The 20,137-nt window shown below is 43.1% G+C and overlaps 1 long non-coding RNA gene across 1 annotated transcript; it reads left to right on the forward strand.

The window, feature by feature from the left end:
• The first annotated feature begins 7,450 nt into the window (after positions 1–7,450).
• LOC144207932 (uncharacterized) lies at positions 7,451–13,499 on the forward strand. Its single transcript, XR_013328810.1, has 3 exons — positions 7,451–7,751; positions 7,874–7,941; positions 8,019–13,499. It is a non-coding gene; the product is annotated as an uncharacterized LOC144207932 (long non-coding RNA).
• Positions 13,500–20,137: the final 6,638 nt, after the last annotated feature.

Below are 20,137 nucleotides of genomic sequence, written 5' to 3' on the forward strand. Positions count from 1 at the left end.
AACCAGAACCGATTGGGCCTGGTTCTAACACAACCACTATTTTTTTTCGCAAAATGCATGTTTTGGACACTATTTAAGGTGGGAAATAGCTCCAGAACCATCCTGGATCATTATATTTATACAAAAAGAGAAAATACATCCACTCACACAATTAACACAAATTCTGCGTAAAAGCACCAGCCAGAACCGACTGGGCCTGGTTCTAAACCTTCACTTGTAAATAAAGTGCCCAAATGAAAGTCATTGATTCGGGCATAACAGAACTTCTGGACATCTCTAGATGATTATTTCTATACAGAATAGTCAAATATACATACCCATCATCATTGGACACAAGTTCCGGATACAAACACCCACGAGAACCAACTGGACCCTTTTATAATGCAACCACTATTTTTTTATCAGAAAATGCGTGTTTTGGACACTATTTACGGTGGGAAATAGCCCCAGAACCATCCTGGGTCTTTATTCTTTGACAGAATATTGAAAATACATCTACCCACACAATGGATACTATTTCTGGGTAAAAGCACCAACCATAACCGACTGGTCCTGGTTCTAAACCACCACTTGTAAATAAAGTGGTCAAATTGAGGTCATTAATTTGGTCATAACAGAACTTCTGAACATCCCTAGATGGTTATTTTTATACAGAATAATCAAAAATACATCCCTATCATCATTGGACACAATTTCTGGGTAAATTCACCAACCAGAACCGACTGGGCCTGTTTCTAAACCACCACTTGTAAATAAAGTGACCAAATGAAAGTCATTGATTCGGGCATAACAGAACTCCTGAACATCCCTTGATTATTATTTCTATACACAATAGTCAAAAATACATCCCTTTCATCATTGGACACATGTTCCGGGTAAATACACCAACCAGAACCGATTGAGCCTGGTTCTAATACAACCACTATTTTAATCACAAAATGCATGTTTTAGACACTGTTTATGGTGGGAAATAGTCCCAGAACATCCCTAGATCTTTATTTTTACACAGAATAGTGAAAATACATCCACTCACACAATCAACGCTAATTCTGGGTAAAAGAGCAAACCAGAACCGACTTGGCCTTGTTCTAAACCACCACTTGTAAATAAAGTGCCAAAATGAAAGTCATTGATTTGGGCATAACAGAACTTCTGAACATCCCTAGATGATCATTTCTATACAGAATAGTCAAAAATACATCCCTTTCATCATTGGACACAAGTTCCGGGTAAATACACCAACCAGAAACGAGTGGGTCTGGTTCTAATACAACCACTATTTTTATCCCAAAATGCATGTTTTGGACTCTATTTATGGTGGGAAATAGTCCCAGAACATCTCTGGATCTTTATTTTTACACAGAATATTGAAAATACATCCAGCCACACAATTGACACTATTTCTGGCCACCATGCAAAATAAAGATCCATAATGGAGGTCATTGATTCTTGTTTAAAAAAAAGACCCAGAACATCCCTGCATGAATATTTTTTATACAGAATAGTGAAATATACATCCCCATCATCATTGGGCACAAGTTCTGGATACAAACACCCAACCGACTGGACTCGGTATTAATGCAACCGCTATTTTTTATCGCAAAATGCATGTTTTGGACACTATTTCTGGTAAAATATAGCCCCAGAACCATCCCACTTTGGACGATTGCCTCATGGCCTTGTGTGTCAGAATAGGAAAGACATTAATCAGTGTCACACCGTAGCACAACATCAGGGTCAGATTGGGATATGGGTTGTTGCATGGGCATACGAGTGAGTTAGCATTAGCTGGGTTTATATAATCATTGTACGTTCGAATGTGGCATTAATGGTACATTTGGTCAAAGCTGAGAAGCGGAGTAAACAACAGGTTAGGGCAGTGCTTCTCAATTATTTTCTGTTAGGCCCCCCCTTGCAAGAAGAAAACTATTCGCCCCCCCCCCCCCCACTTTCCACCGTGACTATAAATAAAATCATTTTATAAAATTGTTATAAGTACAACATTTTATCCTTATTAACATTAAAGAAAAGGATAAAAGAAAGAAATATAGTCAAACTTACAAAGAATAATTTTATTAAATCTTGTTTTAAGTCTGCAACAGAAAAGATTTTAAGTGCATCAATGCCTGAAATAAAAAATAAATGAGAGCGCCACTGCCAGCTACTGTAGTAGATGCGCAATTACACTTTATACTAATACGGCCAAATAAAATCCTGTTCCCCAGTGTTACACCCCCCCCCCCCCCAGGTATCGCACCACGCCCCCCCAGGGGGGCGCGCCCCACTATTCGAGAAGCATTGGGTTAGGGTAACAAGCACGAGAGCAATAACAGTTACAAATGATACTAGGGCATTCAAAAGTGGCTGTTTCAATGAGCCTGAGAGGAACCAGTCAAGAAGCCATCCTCGTTGTGGAACCGAATCTCCGGTCACAGCGCTCTGCATGTTCCTCATAGCCTGCAGGGCATCATGGAACGAGCAGGACGTGCCGGGAGGGATTAAGGGGGCAGCACGAGTCTCCCACCATGCAACACACACCTCCCCGCTGGGGGCCACTCCGTGAAGAGCAGGGCAGCCCTGGAAAATCACCTCGGCCATGGCGGCTACCCTGGCCTTTCGGCCTTGCTGCAGCCTGACTGATGAGCCGACACAGGCCCAGAACCTGCCGTCAGTGGTCTCCAGATGCAGAGCGTTCCTCGCCGCTCCCACCCAAGGGAACAGAGCGATTAGGATTTTGGATGAGACTGACCAGTATTTGTGTTTGAGTGACACATCCGAGCCACACACTGGATAACGGTCGTGAGCTCCGTCAATAAAGTGCCCAAATGGAGGTCATTGATTCGGGAATAACAGAACTTCTGAAGATCCCTAGATGATTATTTTTTTAAATAATAATCAAAGATAAATTCCCATCATCATTGGATACAATTTTTGGGTAAATACACCCACCAGAACCGACCGGACCCGGTTATATTGCAACCACTGTTTTTAATCGCAAAATGCATGTTTTGGAAAAGATTTATGGTGTGAAATAGCCCCAGAACCATCCTGGATCTTTATTTTTAGACAGAATAATGAAAATACATCCACCCACACAAGCAACCCAAATTCTGGGTAAAAGCACCAACCAGAACGGACTGGGCCTGCTTCTAAACCATCACTTGTAAATAAAGTTCCCAAATGAAAGATACTGATTCGGGAATAACAGAACTTCTGAACATCCATAGATGATTAATTTTATACAGAATAGTCAAAAATACATCCCTATCATCATTGGACACAAGTTCCAGGTAAATACACCAACCAGAACCGATTGGGCCTGGTTTTAATACAACCACTATTTCTTTCGCAAAATGCATGTTTTGGACACTATTGTTATGATCTGGGCTCGGGCCCCAAAGCAGGCGAGGGATATAGTTACTTTACAGAGAACCTTTATTTGGCTAGTCTCTTGTTCGACAAACCCTGGCGGGTTCTGTGCCGGTAGCGTCGTTTTGGTTCTGTAGACTTGATCCGTTGTCCTTTCCGTTGTCTTGGTTCTGTATACTTGGTCCGTTGTCCTTCCCGTTGTCTTGGTCCGTGATCTTCTCCGTAGCTTGGTCTCGTTGATCCTAATTCCGTTCCTTGGTCCGTGGCTTGGCGTGGTCGAATTCCTGAGTACAAACAGAGGCCGTTGGTCTGCAAATTAGCGATAGGGAATAGGAGATGGTACTTTACAGTAAACTGATAAGTCGATCCAGCAGCCTGGTCAGATTCCTGTTGGCCTTATATACTGCTTGATTGTTGATGGCTTCCACCTGGCGTTACTCGGCTCGTTAGGGGCTGGGCCTGTAATTAGGTGACAGGCACACCCCGCCACCAGTCTGGTCAAAGGCCTGACAGTACCTCCCCCTCTACGCGGGCCATTTGGCCATTTGGCCCGCTACGAGGGGCCCCCGGGTGGTCACGGTGGAAGTCCTTGATGAGTTCCCGGCAAAGGATGTGGCGGGCAGGCACCCAGCTCCGCTCCTCGGGACCGTAACCCTTCCAGTCTACCAGGTAGTGCAGGCCACGGCCCCGGCGGCGAACGTCCACCAATCGCTCCACCAAAAATGCCGGACCCCCATCGATCATTAGTGGAGGGGGCGTTTCCGACCAACAGAACGGAAGTTTCGTGGAAGTTAGCGCTGTGAGGGGGCAGCTACACGGCTATAATTTCTAATCAAGCGTCTATAGAAGTTTGCAAACCCCAAAAAACGTTGTAGCTCCCGTCTACCTTTTGGCCTGGGCCACTGCGTCACCGCCTCCACCTTACTGGTGTCCATCTGCATCTCCCCGGCGGCCACAACGAACCCCAGAGAGGTGGTCTCCGAGACGTGGAACTCACATTATTCAGCCTTGGCGAAGAGAAGGTTCTCCAAAAGGCGTTGCAGCACTAAGCGCACGTGCTATATGTGCTCTTCCAGGCTGTTAGAAAAAATCAAAATGTCGTCAAGATAAACGAAAACAAAACCGTCAAGCATGTCCCGGAGGACATCATTTATCAGTGATTGGAACACTCCCGGGGCATTGCGAAGACCAAAAGGCATGACCAAATATTCAAAATAGCCCTGGGGAGTGGAAAAGGCCGTCTTCCATTCGTCCCCCTCCTGAACCCGGACGAGATGATAAGCATTCCGGAGGTCCAACTTAGTTAAAATGCAAGAACCCTGCAGCAGGGCAAAAGCGGAGTCAATGAGTGGCAGCAGGTTATTATTCTTAACCGTGATTTCATTTAAAGCGCGGTAATCAATGCAGGGACGCAGCGAGCCATCTTTCTTGTCCACAAAAAAAACTGCCCCGACGAGGGCGGAGGAAGGGCAAATCTGCCCAGATGCTAACGCCCCGGAGATGTGATCCTCCAGTGCCTTCCTCTGCGGCCTAGAGATGTTGCAGATCCAGCGCCTAGGAAGCGAAGCGCCGGGTAATAAGTCTTTCGCGCAGACATAGGGGCGATGAGGAGGGAGCGCGGAGGCTTGGTCCTTGGAAAACACCAGTGAGAGATCCCGATATCAATCAGGCACCGTCGATAGGTCCGGGGGGTCAATCCTAGATGGCGGCAACGGGGGCAAATGGGCTGCCTAGAGGCAGTTGGTATGGCATGCAGGGCTCCAGGCCACCACCAAACATAACCCAAAAGGATGAAACATCATTTATGGATGAAATACAATTCCTGGAACTTATATGCAAATTTTGGAGCTTATCCGACACTCAGGGGGGCCGGGAGAGTGATTTCCCCGGTAAAAGACAGCCCTGGCCATCAATGGCAAAATACCCTAAAATGCCCCAAAACATGCTAGAATCACGCGGAAAAAAAGTATTTTACGATTAAATTCAAATTCTGGAGCTACCCAGACACAAACAAGGACCAGGGCACTCGTTTCCACGTCAAAACAATGTAAAACGTTTAAATAAGACAGAAAAAGCTCTAAAATGCAATAAAATGGTAAGTTTCAATCTGAGACTCATTCCAAGTGTAAACACATATTACAGCCCCGGAGATGTCTGTTTCAAAGCCTGCCGGGAAGAGAAAGGTCAGTGATGAGCACAGACAGTTTCAAGAAAAGTGGGGAGTGCAATATTTCTTTGTTGAGCACAGGGGACCCCTGTGTGTCTCATTTGCACTGAAAAAGTTGCGGGGCACAAGTCCATGAATGATGAAGACTCAGGATGATGGTAAAAGGATGGATATATACCACTAACATAAATAATGGAAGTGGAATTGTGTCGGGTACAAAGACATGCCTATCTAGGAGATGATGAGTAACAATCTAATGACCTCGGATTGGGTATGGATGATTCAGGCCTATGGGAGGGAAAAGCCTCAGAGCCGCTTCCTTGAGGAGCCGCGGGTGGCTCATGGGTTACGTCATTGTCCATATTCCGCCCGAGACCACCTTTATTTTGCCAAAGTTTCCTCCACCGGGATTTATGGATATTCCAGATTGTGAGATGCTCCTCATCATCTCCTCCAACTGGACCTGTAAAACCTGCACCATCATAATTGGAACATCTAAGCTTGCCTGGATGTGAAGATGATAGGTGCAAGGTGCATGCATCCCCAACAATATCTATGTACCACTAATATAAATAATGGAAGTGGATGTATAGGGTACAAAGACATGCCTATCCAGAAGGGGAATCTAACGACCTCGGATCGGATATGGATGGTTCAGGCCTGTGGGAAAAGCCTCAGAGCCGCTTCCTTGAGGAGCCGCGGGTGACTCATGGGTTACGTCACTGTCAATATTCCGCCCAAGACCACCGTTATTTCGCCAAAGTCTCCTCCACTGAGGTTTATGGACGCTCCAGTCTGTGAGACGTTCCCCATCGTCTCCTCCAACTGGACCTGTAAAACCTGCACCATCGCAAATTAAACACCCAGGCTTGCCGGGTTGCGAAAGCGATAGGTGCAAGATGCATGTATCCCCTGACAATCTGTAATCTATCTCCTGACACCTAACCCCTAACCCTAACCCCCCTAACCCTAAACCTAACCCTAACCCCCCTAACCCCTAACCCTAACCCCTAACCCCTAACCCTAAACCTAACCCTAACCCCCCTAACCCTAAACCTAACCCCTAACCCTAACCTTGACAGAAATGGCAATAAAAAGGGAAGGAATGCAAAGGCGGGACTTAGGGGCTAACCTGTTAGCAGCTGCAACTGAGTAGGACAACAAAGCCAGGATAGGGCTAGCTACAAGGCTTAAGAACCGTTTATGGAGTAAAACAAAAGGAGGTCACCTCAAAATACTAAACGAAAGAAGGAAAAGGCACTAAGAATCTAATAAATTAAGGAATAATCGTGATAAATTTATTTTGATAAAAAGAACGAGAATAATAATACATAGGAAGCTAAAATAGCAGGACTAGGCTAACTTAGCCGTATACCTAAACAAGGATGTCAAATAGAGATAACAGTACCCCTCGAACAATCTAGAGATATAGGAAGCAGCGAGTATACCACATGATACTATACAAATTTGAATTTAAAAAGTAGAGAAAAGGGACAATAATTAATGTAACACCAAAGCAATAGAATTGACCCGTAAGTAGTTACAACGACCACTGTGTCCGCTGAACACTTAAATACAGTTACAAATCCATTATAAACTACAAAATGAACGCTCACGATGGGGGAATATCTGGCAATGACCTAAGGGCGATAATGAAGGTGTAAATAGAGATCCTTAACAAATGTAGAAACTACTTAATATATGAAGAGCGCTCCTACTAAGAGTGAATGAATAGAACAGATGCATTATGGGTAATAATAAAAACGACTAAAAAGAAAGCCAAACAAATATAGTGTAAATGTAAGAATAGGACAGAGATGCGGGAAAGACTGGCAATAAGATAAATACAAAAGATAACATATAATTACAGTTTTAAAGCTTATGTGAAGTAACGTCAATATAGGTAGTAATGGCATCACACAAATATATCTCTGGGACTGAAATCACTCTTTGGGAAGTTTTCACTGTGCTACAAATCAATAGGGAAAGTAAGGATAGGTATGGAAAATATTAGTAGGCCTAGGGAAAGACGACAGGACGATGAAGAAATTGGGAGGAATCTAAATCAGCAAAAAGTGAAGAAAGTAGAGACGAGCAGAAAGAGGCGGCAGGAGGACAACGAAGCGCCAACTGGAATTAAAAAGAAAAGCAAGAAGAAGAGCAGTACAACTAGAGCCAATGAGCACTTCTTTGCTTGAACTCTCATCCCTGTCAGGTTACAAAAGTTTTCAAGTTTTCTACTCTCCTCAATACGTTACCTGTGACCTCACCTAGGTCAGCTGCATTTAGTACTCTCGGTATGGCGTAAGTGTTGAATATCCTGATCTTCTGTGACAGTTTCAGAGGGGCGTTTGAGATGTTCTCCACCATTGGAATCACCTTCGGCATTACGATTCCTTTCTCAGGTCCAACCTGAACCCCCAGATACTTAACTGTTTCTCCTGCATCAATCATATGCATCTGCTTTTCTTTGATCTTCCAGGGTTCGCAGTTGTTCACCACCCCCTTGTGGATAAGGAATCCATGGCACTTCTTTGCTTGAACTCTCATCCCTGTCAGGTTACAAGTTTTCAAGAATTTTCAAGTTTACCTGCATATTATCCCAGCTGTCGCTTAGGATAACCAGATCATCGGCGAAGGCGAGGGCGGTGATCTTTCTTCCTCCGTATCGTAGGCCAGCTCCCTTTCTTTCGAGGGTGAAGATAAGTGGATCCACAGCCATGTTAAAGAGTATAGGTGATAGAGGGTCACCTTGTTTGACTCCAATCTGCATGTTTATGGGTTGCGTTACTTCTTTCCCACATCTTATTACAGTGGTGCATCCCTCATAAGCACTGCGTATTAATTTTATAATCAGTTTGTCAACTTTTCTTGCTTCCATGGCCCCCAGGATGTGCTCATGCGCCACCGTATCAAATGCCTTTTCAAAGTCAATAAAGGCGGCTGCCAGCGAGGATCCCTCACATCTTGCGCGTTCTAAAGCTTTGTGGAATATGATCAGATTTTCCGCACAGCCATTCAATTTTGCTAGGAAGCCTCGCTGCCGTGGGCTATTTGGGCATGCTATGACAAGCCTCATAGTTATTATTCTACCAAATAACCTTAGTACCATGGAGCCTATTGTTACTGGTCTCCATCCAGATATCTCTTTGAGCTCATCAGGGTCATTGGATTTAGGAATAAGCTTTGTCCAGCAGCTTTTTACTGCTGCTGGGATGTTTCCTCCAATTAGCCATGAGTTGTATATTTTAGCCAATTTCAATCCACGCAGATCCCATGCCTGTAGAGCCCTCTTATCAATACCATCGGGCCCAGGAGCTGTCCCATTCTTCATCTTGTTCAGATTTGTCCTGACTTCCTTGGGCATAATCAGATTGTAAAAGACAGTTATTTACTGGCTTACCTTGACTGAGGTTGCCCATCCCTCTGAACTCCACGTTTGCTTCCCATCTCTCCCTGAATGCCATCTCCATCACGTTTATAGGGATCTCACATTCACTATTATTTTTCTTGTCAAGTATTTTGGTTGCAAGCCTGGCTGGACTCTTGCTGTACAACAGTTGCATGTTGTGGTATCTCTCTCTTCTCCTTAGTTGTTCTCGCCATCTTGCTTCTCCCACTCTTCTTCCATCACTCTTAGGTTTCTTCCTCGGTGGCCCACTCTTCTTGCCAATCTCCTTGATGATTTCTGTAACAGATGACTCAACAATAGTATGATCAGTTTCGGGTATACTTACATGCGCTGCTATGCTCCTGATGTCATCTCCGTTCAGGCCAGTCTCCATACTGTTGAGCGCAGTCCTCAGTCTTTCTTCTGTTTTATCCTGATGGTCACATGTCTGCCTCTCATCAGGCTCGGTGTCATTAGGTTCTTCCTCATCTCTTGTTGCTGTTTCATTACCCCTAACCCCTACTGTTTTGTTCTTCACTAGTCGCCACTTGGTCCTTACTTGCTCATGGGTCTTACCTTTTCCTAATAATACAGCTACTTCCTCATAGGCTACTCTGCTTTCTGTTCTGCTTCTCATCAGCTCTATCAGTTCAGCGCTTTCTCTGGCACTCCATAACTTTGAATTCCTGCCACCTATGTCTATAGTCCCAGCTTAACTCGTCTTTTCTCTGTTCCATATGGCCGGGTGCTTGTGCCTTTTGTGCTGAGATAGTCTCAAGGAAAATTGTTTAGTCCAAATAATTTTTTTGATGATAATGCATTGAAGTGGAGGAACAAATCTGCAATGCAAAGCACTGAAATGAAACAACAAAAACAGTGCATCATATGACATTCCAAAGTACCATTGATTTATAGGGATAATGGCATCCAAATTGTGTTAACGGATTAATTGACTGAATTGACAAAATGTTTCATATTTCATTACCATACCAAACGCCATTATTCACTTCACGATTGGAGCTGAATGATTATACTAATCTAGCAATCTGCGTAAAAGAAAAACTTTAAAGAAACACACTAATTTTAAGTTAGCAGAAGAAGACTGTGTTTTTCAACAGGAAACATGGAGAGGACGCACGAGCAACCCAAAATGAGAACGTCCGTACAACTGTTGCTGACCAAACAGCAGACATGAAAATAGCTGAAAAGGAGGATGCAGATCCACCTTTGCACTGTAAGGAGGTTCTCTCAGTTGAAACGTTTGAGGAGACAGGTAAGATAAGCTTATTGACGCAATCGGACGTAATGGAAAGCATCCAATATTGATTGGAAAGATTATTGCTCGAGGAGCAATGCCATAAACCATAAGGAACTTTTTATATTGGTTTTATTGTCTCCATAAAAAAGTGAAAGCGTTTCAATTGAGAACAAACCTTCTTACAGGTTTTTTAAAGTAAACGATTAGAGAAAAAAGAGATTACAATGGATAGATATGTTACTAAATTTTAATTTTATGCCTGACTATTGGAAAATGTTGATTAAGAAAGTTTTAAAGGAGATGATTGGCAAACTCCAAAGACAATGGAATGTTACATTTGATAAAAAAGACTAGTAGTTTGGGATATTTTGAATTTCAAACAATTGAGTTTAATATGCAACGCGATACACATTGTTAATTGAATTGGGACTTGATTACTAAGCTTTTTATAAGTAATGAATTTTAATTGCCCTAAAGGAAAATTATGCTAGAAAATCTTAACCCTGATAAACAAGGGGTGGTTACAGTTTAGTGGGTTCAATTCTTTTCAGAATTATAAAAGTTTACATTTGTTTCTGGATATTAATTGATGTGAATGTAACTGTTGCAGAGAGCGGGAAAGCTGTTTTCCTGAGGAGAAAGCAGCCTGGTTTGCTCTTTGTATTTTCATATTTTTAGCAAGATTAGTTAATTGGTGTAATTGCAGGAAAGGAAAAATCAAATATAATTTTTGATCTTAACAAGGAAGCAACGATCACAATAGAATAACAGCTAAGATATCCACTTTTGACTGATAAAGCATTCAGATTATCACAAACAAAGTGATGGAATAAGTAAGATTGTTGTGATTTTTGTTCATTTGAGAACTAAGCCCAACCAAGTGGCCGTATGCAGGTGTTGAGCATGCGCTAAAGACGACAGCAGCTAAAGCAGCAGCGCAAACACTTACTGCACAGTATTCACAACAACAAAAACTGAGTCAAAAACAGTATTAATTGATATGCAAAACATTGCATCACATAAGGTAGAGATGCATCTATACAGAAAGAACACAGAACAGTCTGCAGAAGACCTGTACACAGCTAAAGGCCTAGCGTGCCTACCAAAAATTATTCTAAAATTGAGCCATGGATTGAACCATGTCTCAACAGGGGGGATGATGGACATGGTACAGTGTGTTCCATGTCCCAGAGGTCTGAATACCTACTTTTAAATTTTTTGTAGGATCTATTTGATTTGCTGCAGACATGGTGTGCAAGGTAACCTCGGGCCCAAACGAGGACAATGTCCAAAAGAGTGTGGGACTGGTAGAGCAAACAAACGTTCATGGAAGACCATTTCAACATCCTTTATGGGAAGGTGAAACATGACAAAAGGCTAAGGGCAAGGCAGATCTAATCACAGAATGGATGGTAACATGTTTGGAGAAACTTGTCCAAAGAACAGGCAAGCTGCCGTGATCCCCTTTTGTCTACTTTCCAGGAGGTGATGAAGCCAGGTGACTGGATGCTGATCCGAGTCATAAAAAGGAAGTCCTGGTCCTCTCCACGATTGGAAGACCCATTCGTGGCCCAACTCACCAACCTCCACTGCTGTAAAGACTGTTGAAATGTCAAAGTGGATTCACCAATGCCAAGTCAAGGTAGTTCGAGACACAGGTGACTCTGAGTAGACTGGAAGTTGGACGGTATCAAAACCCTTGTCCGTGAAAAACTCATCAGTCTACTCACCTGCCACGAGCACCCCTCACTTAACCTTGAGCTGCCATGGACTTTGCACCTCTACACATAGGCCACAGTGAAAGCTGTTGCCACTCACATCACAGTGACTGCACTGTCAGTGACTGCCTGGGTGTGTCTGAACGCCCCGCACACAGAGACTCGAGTTGGAATACAAGATGGTGACATACTCCTATCACAGAGGAGAGTAAATTGGTATGAAAAGGACAAACTGGAGAACTACTATGAAGAAGATCTGTGGTATCCTGACATCCTGAATTCACTGGGTCTAGACGTCACACTTAAATCTGCAGTTAGGCAGATGAGATGCATTCCCCTTAGCTCGTACTCTAGTTACTCGATTGATCGATAAAGCAGTGGGACCAGGCCCTAGAGGTCAGTATGCCCAGTTGTGCCAAACTGACCCCTCTGGACCCCTGCTGGGCACGTGGTCATGGATATACTAATGTAGTGCTTCTTTGTTTTCATACTAATATAGTTTTACATTTCATTTGACACTAACCTGTGTGGTGTTGTTGATGTGGTTTCTTTAGGAGACCAAGAGAGGGAATGAAGAATATGACATATTTTATTCATTCTTTTTAGTATAGCTGTTTCATTTTGATATCATATTTTACTCATTCTTTTTGTTGTGGCGGTCTAGTTTTAGTATCGCCACTGAAGGGTTCGGCTCCTGTTCTCAACTCAATTACGATATGAACAGAAGTATGGGTCTGAGACTCCTCACTTACAATGCTAACAAAAGGCTCTTTCTGAGATTCTTGTTTCAAGGTGGGATTCACACTGATAAGAGATCAGATGGAGGACTTCAAAGGGCAGAGGAAACAAAGAGCAGGGCGGAGGGTCGGGACTTCATAGGACCAGCGGAGACAGAGGTCTGGATGATGTGGATTCGAGGTTGGAAGATGTGAAGCCCAGAGAAACCCCCCTCACAGCAGCCCTGGACCAGCCCACATCTCATTATTAATCAGCGAATGAATATGCATTTTTGTTATACTATAACCGGGCAAACGCGGGTTTGGACAATGTCTTTTCCATCCTCCGCTTTGGGACATCAACACTCAGCGGGCTTATTCTTTGGGAAGGAGACCCGGAGCTCTGTATGAATCAATTTAAATGGAATAAATCATCTGTGGATAAACTCGCTCAACCCTGGTTTGTCTCCTCCGATGCTGAATGCTCTCCATTGTTAGACGGGAGATTACAGAGTTAAGGAATTGGAGTAAGGTGAAATATTTATAGTCTAACAATAGGAAGCTAAAATAGCAGGGCTAAGCTAACTTAGCCGTATACCTAAACAAGGATGTCAAATAGAGATAACAGTACCCCTCGAACAATATATAGATATAGGAAGCAGCGAGTATACCACATGATACGTCCGAGACCACTGTTATTTTGCCAAAGTCTCCTCCACCGGGGTTTATGGATATTCCAGATTGTGAGATGCTCCTCATCATCTCCTCCAACTGGACCTGTAAAACCCGCACCATCATAATTGGAACATCTAAGCTTGCCTGGATGTGAAGATGATAGGTGCAAGGTGCATGCATCCCAAACAATATCTATGTACCACTAACATAAATAATGGAAGCGGAAATGTATAGGGTACAAAGACATGCCTATCCAGGAGGGGATGAGTAACAATCTAACGAACTCTGATCGGATATGGATGGTTCAGGCCTATGGGAAAAGCCTCAGAGCCGCTTCCTTGAGGAGCCGCGGGTGACTCATGGGTTACGTCACTGTCCATATTCCGCCCAAGACCATCGTTATTTCGCCAAAGTCTCCTCCACTGAGGTTTATGGACGCTCCAGTCTGTGAGACGTTCCCCATCGTCTCCTCCAACTGGACCTGTAAAACCTGCACCATCGCAAATGAAACACCCAGGCTTGCCGGGTTGTGAAAGCGATAGGTGCAAAATGCATGTATCCCCTGACAATCTAATCTATCTCCTGACCCCTAACCCTAACCCTAACCCTAACCCTAACCCTAACCCTAACCCTAACCCTAACAGAAATGGCAATAAAAAGGGAAGGAATGCAAAGGCAGGACTTAGGGGCTAACCTGTTAGCAGCTGCAACTGAGTAGGACAACAAAGCCAGGATAGGGCTAGCTACAAGGCTTAAGAACCGTTTATGGAGTAAAACATAAGTAGGTCACCTCAAAATACTAAACGAAAGAAGGAAAAGGCACTAAGAATCTAATAAATTAAAGAATAATCGTGATAAATTTATTATGATAAAAAGAACAAGAATAATAATACATAGGAAGCTAAAATAGCAGGGCTAGGCTAACTTAACCGTGTACCTAAACAAGGATGTCAAATAGAGATAACAGTACCCCTCGAACAATAAAGAGATATAGAAAGCAGCGAGTATACCACATGATACTATACAAAGTTGAATTTAAAAAGTAGGGACAGGGGACAATAATTAATGTAACACCAATGCAATAGAATTGACCCGGAAGTAGTTACAACGACCACTGTGTCTGCTGAACACTTAAATACAGTTACAAATCCATTATAAACTACAAAATGAACGCTCACGATGGGGGAATATCTGGCAATGACCTATGGGCGATAATGAAGGTGTAAATAGAGATCCTTAACAAATGTAGAAACTACTTAATATATGAAGAGCGCTCCTACTAAGAGTGAATGAATAGAACAGATGCATTATGGGTAATAATAAAAACGCCTAAAAAGAAAGCCAAACAAATATAGTGTAAATGTAAGAATAGGACAGAGATGCGGGAAAGACTGGCAATAAAATAAATACAAAAGATAACATATAATAACAGTTTTAAAGCTTATGTGAAGTAACGTCAATCTGAAATTGGCTGGATGTGAAGAGAATAGGTGCAAGGTGCATGCATCCGCAACAATATCTATGTACCACTAATATAAATAATGGAAGCGGAAATGTATAGGGTACAAAGACATGCCTATCCAGAAGGGGATGAGTAACAATCTAACGAACTTGGATCGGATATGGATGGTTCAGGCCTATGGGAAAAGCCTCAGAGCCGCTTCCTTGAGGAGCCGCGGGTGACTCATGGGTTACGTCACTGACCATATTCCGCCCAAAACCACCGTTATTTCGCCAAAGTCTCCTCCACTGAGGTTTATGGACACTCCAGTCTGTGAGACGTTCCCCATCGTCTCCTCCAACTGGACCTGTAAAACCTGCACCATCGCAAATGAAACACCCAGGCTTGCCAGGTTGTGAAAGTGATAGGTGCAAAATGCATGTATCCCCTGACAATCTAATCTATCTCCTGACCCCTAACCCTAACCCTAACCCTAACCCTAACCCTAACCCTATCCCTAACCCTAACCCTAACCCTAACCCTAACCCTAACCCTAACCCTAACCCTAACCCTAACCCTAACCCTAACCCTAACCCTAACCCTAACCCTAACCCTAACCCTAACCCTAACCCTAACCCTAACCCTAACCCTAACCCTAACCCTAACCCTAACCCTAACCCTAACCCTAACCCTAACCCTAACCCTAACCCTAACCCTAACCCTAACCCTAACCCTAACCCTAACCCTAACCCTAACCCTAACCCTAACCCTAACCCTAACCCTAACCCTAACCCTAACCCTAACCCTAACCCTAACCCTAACCCTAACCCTAACCCTAACCCTAACCCTAACCCTAACCCTAACCCTAACCCTAACCCTAACCCTAACCCTAACCCTAACCCTAACCCTAAACCTGACAGAAATGGCAATAAAAAGGGATGGAATGCAAAGGCAGGACTTAGGGGCTAACCTGTTAGCAGCTGCAACTGAGTAGGACAACAAAGCTAGGATAGGGCTAGCTACAAGGCTTAAGAACCGTTTATGGAGTAAAACATAAGTAGGTCACCTCAAAATACTAAACGAAAGAAGGAAAAGGCACTAAGAATCTAATAAATTAAGGAATAATCGTGATAAATTTATTATGATAAAAAGAACGAGAATAATAATACATAGGAAGCTAAAATAGCAGGGCTAGGCTAACTTAGCCGTATACCTAAACAAGGATGTCAAATAGAGATAACAGTACCCCTCGAACAATATAGAGATATAGGAAGCAGCGAGTATACCACATGATACTATACAAAGTTGAATTTAAAAAGTAGGGACAAGGGACAATAATTAATGTAACACCAATGCAATAGAATTGACCCGGAAGTAGCTACAACGACCACTGTGTCTGCTGAACACTTAAATACAGTTACAAATCCATTATAAACTACAAAATGAACACTCACGATGGGGGAATATCTGGCAATGACCAATGGGCGATAATGAAGGTGTAAATAGAGATCCTTAACAAATGTAGAAACTACTTGATATATGAAGAGCGCTCCTACTTAGAGTGAATGAATAGAACAGATTAATTATGGGTAATTATAAAAACGACTAAAAAGAAAGCCAAAAAAATGTAGTGTAAATGTAAGAATAGGACAGAGATGCCGGACAGACTGGCAATAAAATAAATACAAAAGATAACGTATAATAACAGTTTTAAAGCTTATGTGAAGTAACGTCAATATAGGTAGTAATGGCATCACACAAATATATCTGTGGGACTGAAATCGCTCTTTGGGAAGTTTTCACTGCGCTACAAATCAATAGGGAAAGTAAGGATAGGTATGGAGAATACTAGAAGGCCTAGGGAAAGATGACAGGACGATGAAGAATTTGGGAGGAACCTAAATCAGCAAAAAGTGAAGAAAGTAGAGACGAGCAGAAAGAGGCAGCAGGAGGACAATGAAGCGCCAACTGGAATTAAAAAGAAAAGCAAGAAGAGCAGTACAACTAGAGCCAATGAGCGGGAAAGTGAAGGTGACGCAGGCCATGGTAGTACAAAATGCCATGTGCGCCCCCTAGAAGCGACAGAAAGAAGTAGGGTGAGCAACTTGGATAATGTAGAAGAGAGGGGTCTAGAAGGAAACTGTAGTCAAGGGGGGGTGGCTGCTCAACAATGGGTGGGGAGGAGCATTACAATACACATTCCGCTGAGTAGCCAAAAATGTCCGCTATGCAGCGAAGGAGTGGGGGGAGTGCTAGCCCTAGGCAAACACTTAAAAAAACAGCATGGTAAGCCTAACGTATTATATGAGTGTAGGAAATGTAAGAGGAAGGGAACAAATGGGCATGCCATAGCATGCCATGTACCAAAATGTGGAGGAGATGAAGATCTAGGGCAGGGAAGAGGGGAATTCATCTGTGAGGATTGCAATGGTAAGTTTGAAACGGAGGTGGGACTATCTCAGCACAAAAGACACAAGCACCTGGCCATATGGAACAGAAAAAAGACGAGTAAGGCTGGGACTATAGACATAGGTGGAAGGAATTCAAAGTTATGGAGTGCCAGAGAAAGCGCTGAACTGATAGAGCTGATGAGAAGCAGAACAGAAAGCAGAGTAGCCTATGAGGAAGTAGCTGCATTATTAGGAAAGGTAAGACCCGTGAGCAAGTAAGGACCAAGTGGCGACTAATGAAGAACAAAACAGTAGGGGTTAGGGGTAATGAAACAGCAACAAGAGATGAGGAAGAACCTAATGACACCGAGCCTGATGAGAGGCAGACATGTGACCATTGGAATAAAACAGAAGAAAGACTGAGGACTGCGCTCAACAGTATGGAGACTGGCCTGAACGGAGATGACATCAGGAGCATAGCAGCGCATGTAAGTATATCCGAAACTAATCATACCATTGTTGAGTCATCTGTTACAGAAATCATCAAGGAGATAGGCAAGAAGAGTGGGCCACCGAGGAAGAAACCTAAGAGTGATGGAAGAAGAGTGGGAGAAGCAAGATGGCGAGAACAACTAAGGAGAAGAGAGAGATACCACAACATGCAACTGTTGTACAGCAAGAGTCCAGCCAGGCTTGCAACCAAAATACTTGACAAGAAAAATAATAGTGAATGTGAGATCCCTATAAATGTGATGGAGATGGCATTCAGGGAGAGATGGGAAGCAAACGTGGAGTTCAGGGGGATGGGCAACCTCAGTCAAGGTAAGCCAGTAAATAACTCTGTCTTCTATAACCTGATTATGCCCAGGGAAATCAAGGTGAACCTGAGTAAGATGAAGAACGGGACAGCTCCTGGGCCCGATGGTGTGGATAAGAGGGCTCTACAGTCATGGGATCCACGTGGAATCAAATTAGCTAAAATCTATAACACATGGCTAATTGGGGGGAAAATTCCAACAGCAGTAAAAAGTTGCAAAAGATAACATATAATAACAGTTTTAAAGCTTATGTGAAGTAACGTCAATCTGAAATTGGCTGGATGTGAAGAGAATAGGTGCAAGGTGCATGCATCCCCAACAATATCTATGTACCACTAATATAAATAATGGAAGCGGAAATGTATAGGGTACAAAGACATGCCTATCCAGAAGGGGATGAGTAACAATCTAACGAACTTGGATCGGATATGGATGGTTCAGGCCTATGGGAAAAGCCTCAGAGCCGCTTCCTTGAGGAGCCGCGGGTGACTCATGGGTTACGTCACTGACCATATTCCGCCCAAAACCACCGTTATTTCGCCAAAGTCTCCTCCACTGAGGTTTATGGACACTCCAGTCTGTGAGACGTTCCCCATCGTCTCCTCCAACTGGACCTGTAAAACCTGCACCATCGCAAATGAAACACCCAGGCTTGCCAGGTTGTGAAAGTGATAGGTGCAAAATGCATGTATCCCCTGACAATCTAATCTATCTCCTGACCCCTAACCCTAACCCTAACCCTAACCCTAACCCTAACCCTATCCCTAACCCTAACCCTAACCCTAACCCTAACCCTAACCCTAACCCTAACCCTAACCCTAACCCTAACCCTAACCCTAACCCTAACCCTAACCCTAACCCTAACCCTAACCCTAACCCTAACCCTAACCCTAACCCTAACCCTAACCCTAACCCTAACCCTAACCCTAACCCTAACCCTAACCCTAACCCTAACCCTAACCCTAACCCTAACCCTAACCCTAACCCTAACCCTAACCCTAACCCTAACCCTAACCCTAACCCTAACCCTAACCCTAACCCTAACCCTAACCCTAACCCTAACCCTAACCCTAACCCTAACCCTAACCCTAACCCTAACCCTAACCCTAAACCTGACAGAAATGGCAATAAAAAGGGATGGAATGCAAAGGCAGGACTTAGGGGCTAACCTGTTAGCAGCTGCAACTGAGTAGGACAACAAAGCTAGGATAGGGCTAGCTACAAGGCTTAAGAACCGTTTATGGAGTAAAACATAAGTAGGTCACCTCAAAATACTAAACGAAAGAAGGAAAAGGCACTAAGAATCTAATAAATTAAGGAATAATCGTGATAAATTTATTATGATAAAAAGAACGAGAATAATAATACATAGGAAGCTAAAATAGCAGGGCTAGGCTAACTTAGCCGTATACCTAAACAAGGATGTCAAATAGAGATAACAGTACCCCTCGAACAATATAGAGATATAGGAAGCAGCGAGTATACCACATGATACTATACAAAGTTGAATTTAAAAAGTAGGGACAAGGGACAATAATTAATGTAACACCAATGCAATAGAATTGACCCGGAAGTAGCTACAACGACCACTGTGTCTGCTGAACACTTAAATACAGTTACAAATCCATTATAAACTACAAAATGAACACTCACGATGGGGGAATATCTGGCAATGACCAATGGGCGATAATGAAGGTGTAAATAGAGATCCTTAACAAATGTAGAAACTACTTGATATATGAAGAGCGCTCCTACTTAGAGTGAATGAATAGAACAGATTAATTATGGGTAATTATAAAAACGACTAAAAAGAAAGCCAAAAAAATGTAGTGTAAATGTAAGAATAGGACAGAGATGCCGGACAGACTGGCAATAAAATAAATACAAAAGATAACGTATAATAACAGTTTTAAAGCTTATGTGAAGTAACGTCAATATAGGTAGTAATGGCATCACACAAATATATCTGTGGGACTGAAATCGCTCTTTGGGAAGTTTTCACTGCGCTACAAATCAATAGGGAAAGTAAGGATAGGTATGGAGAATACTAGAAGGCCTAGGGAAAGATGACAGGACGATGAAGAATTTGGGAGGAACCTAAATCAGCAAAAAGTGAAGAAAGTAGAGACGAGCAGAAAGAGGCAGCAGGAGGACAATGAAGCGCCAACTGGAATTAAAAAGAAAAGCAAGAAGA

The sequence above is a fragment of the Stigmatopora nigra genome, chromosome 14, assembly GCF_051989575.1.
Source record: "Stigmatopora nigra isolate UIUO_SnigA chromosome 14, RoL_Snig_1.1, whole genome shotgun sequence".
NCBI lineage: Eukaryota > Metazoa > Chordata > Actinopteri > Syngnathiformes > Syngnathidae > Stigmatopora > Stigmatopora nigra.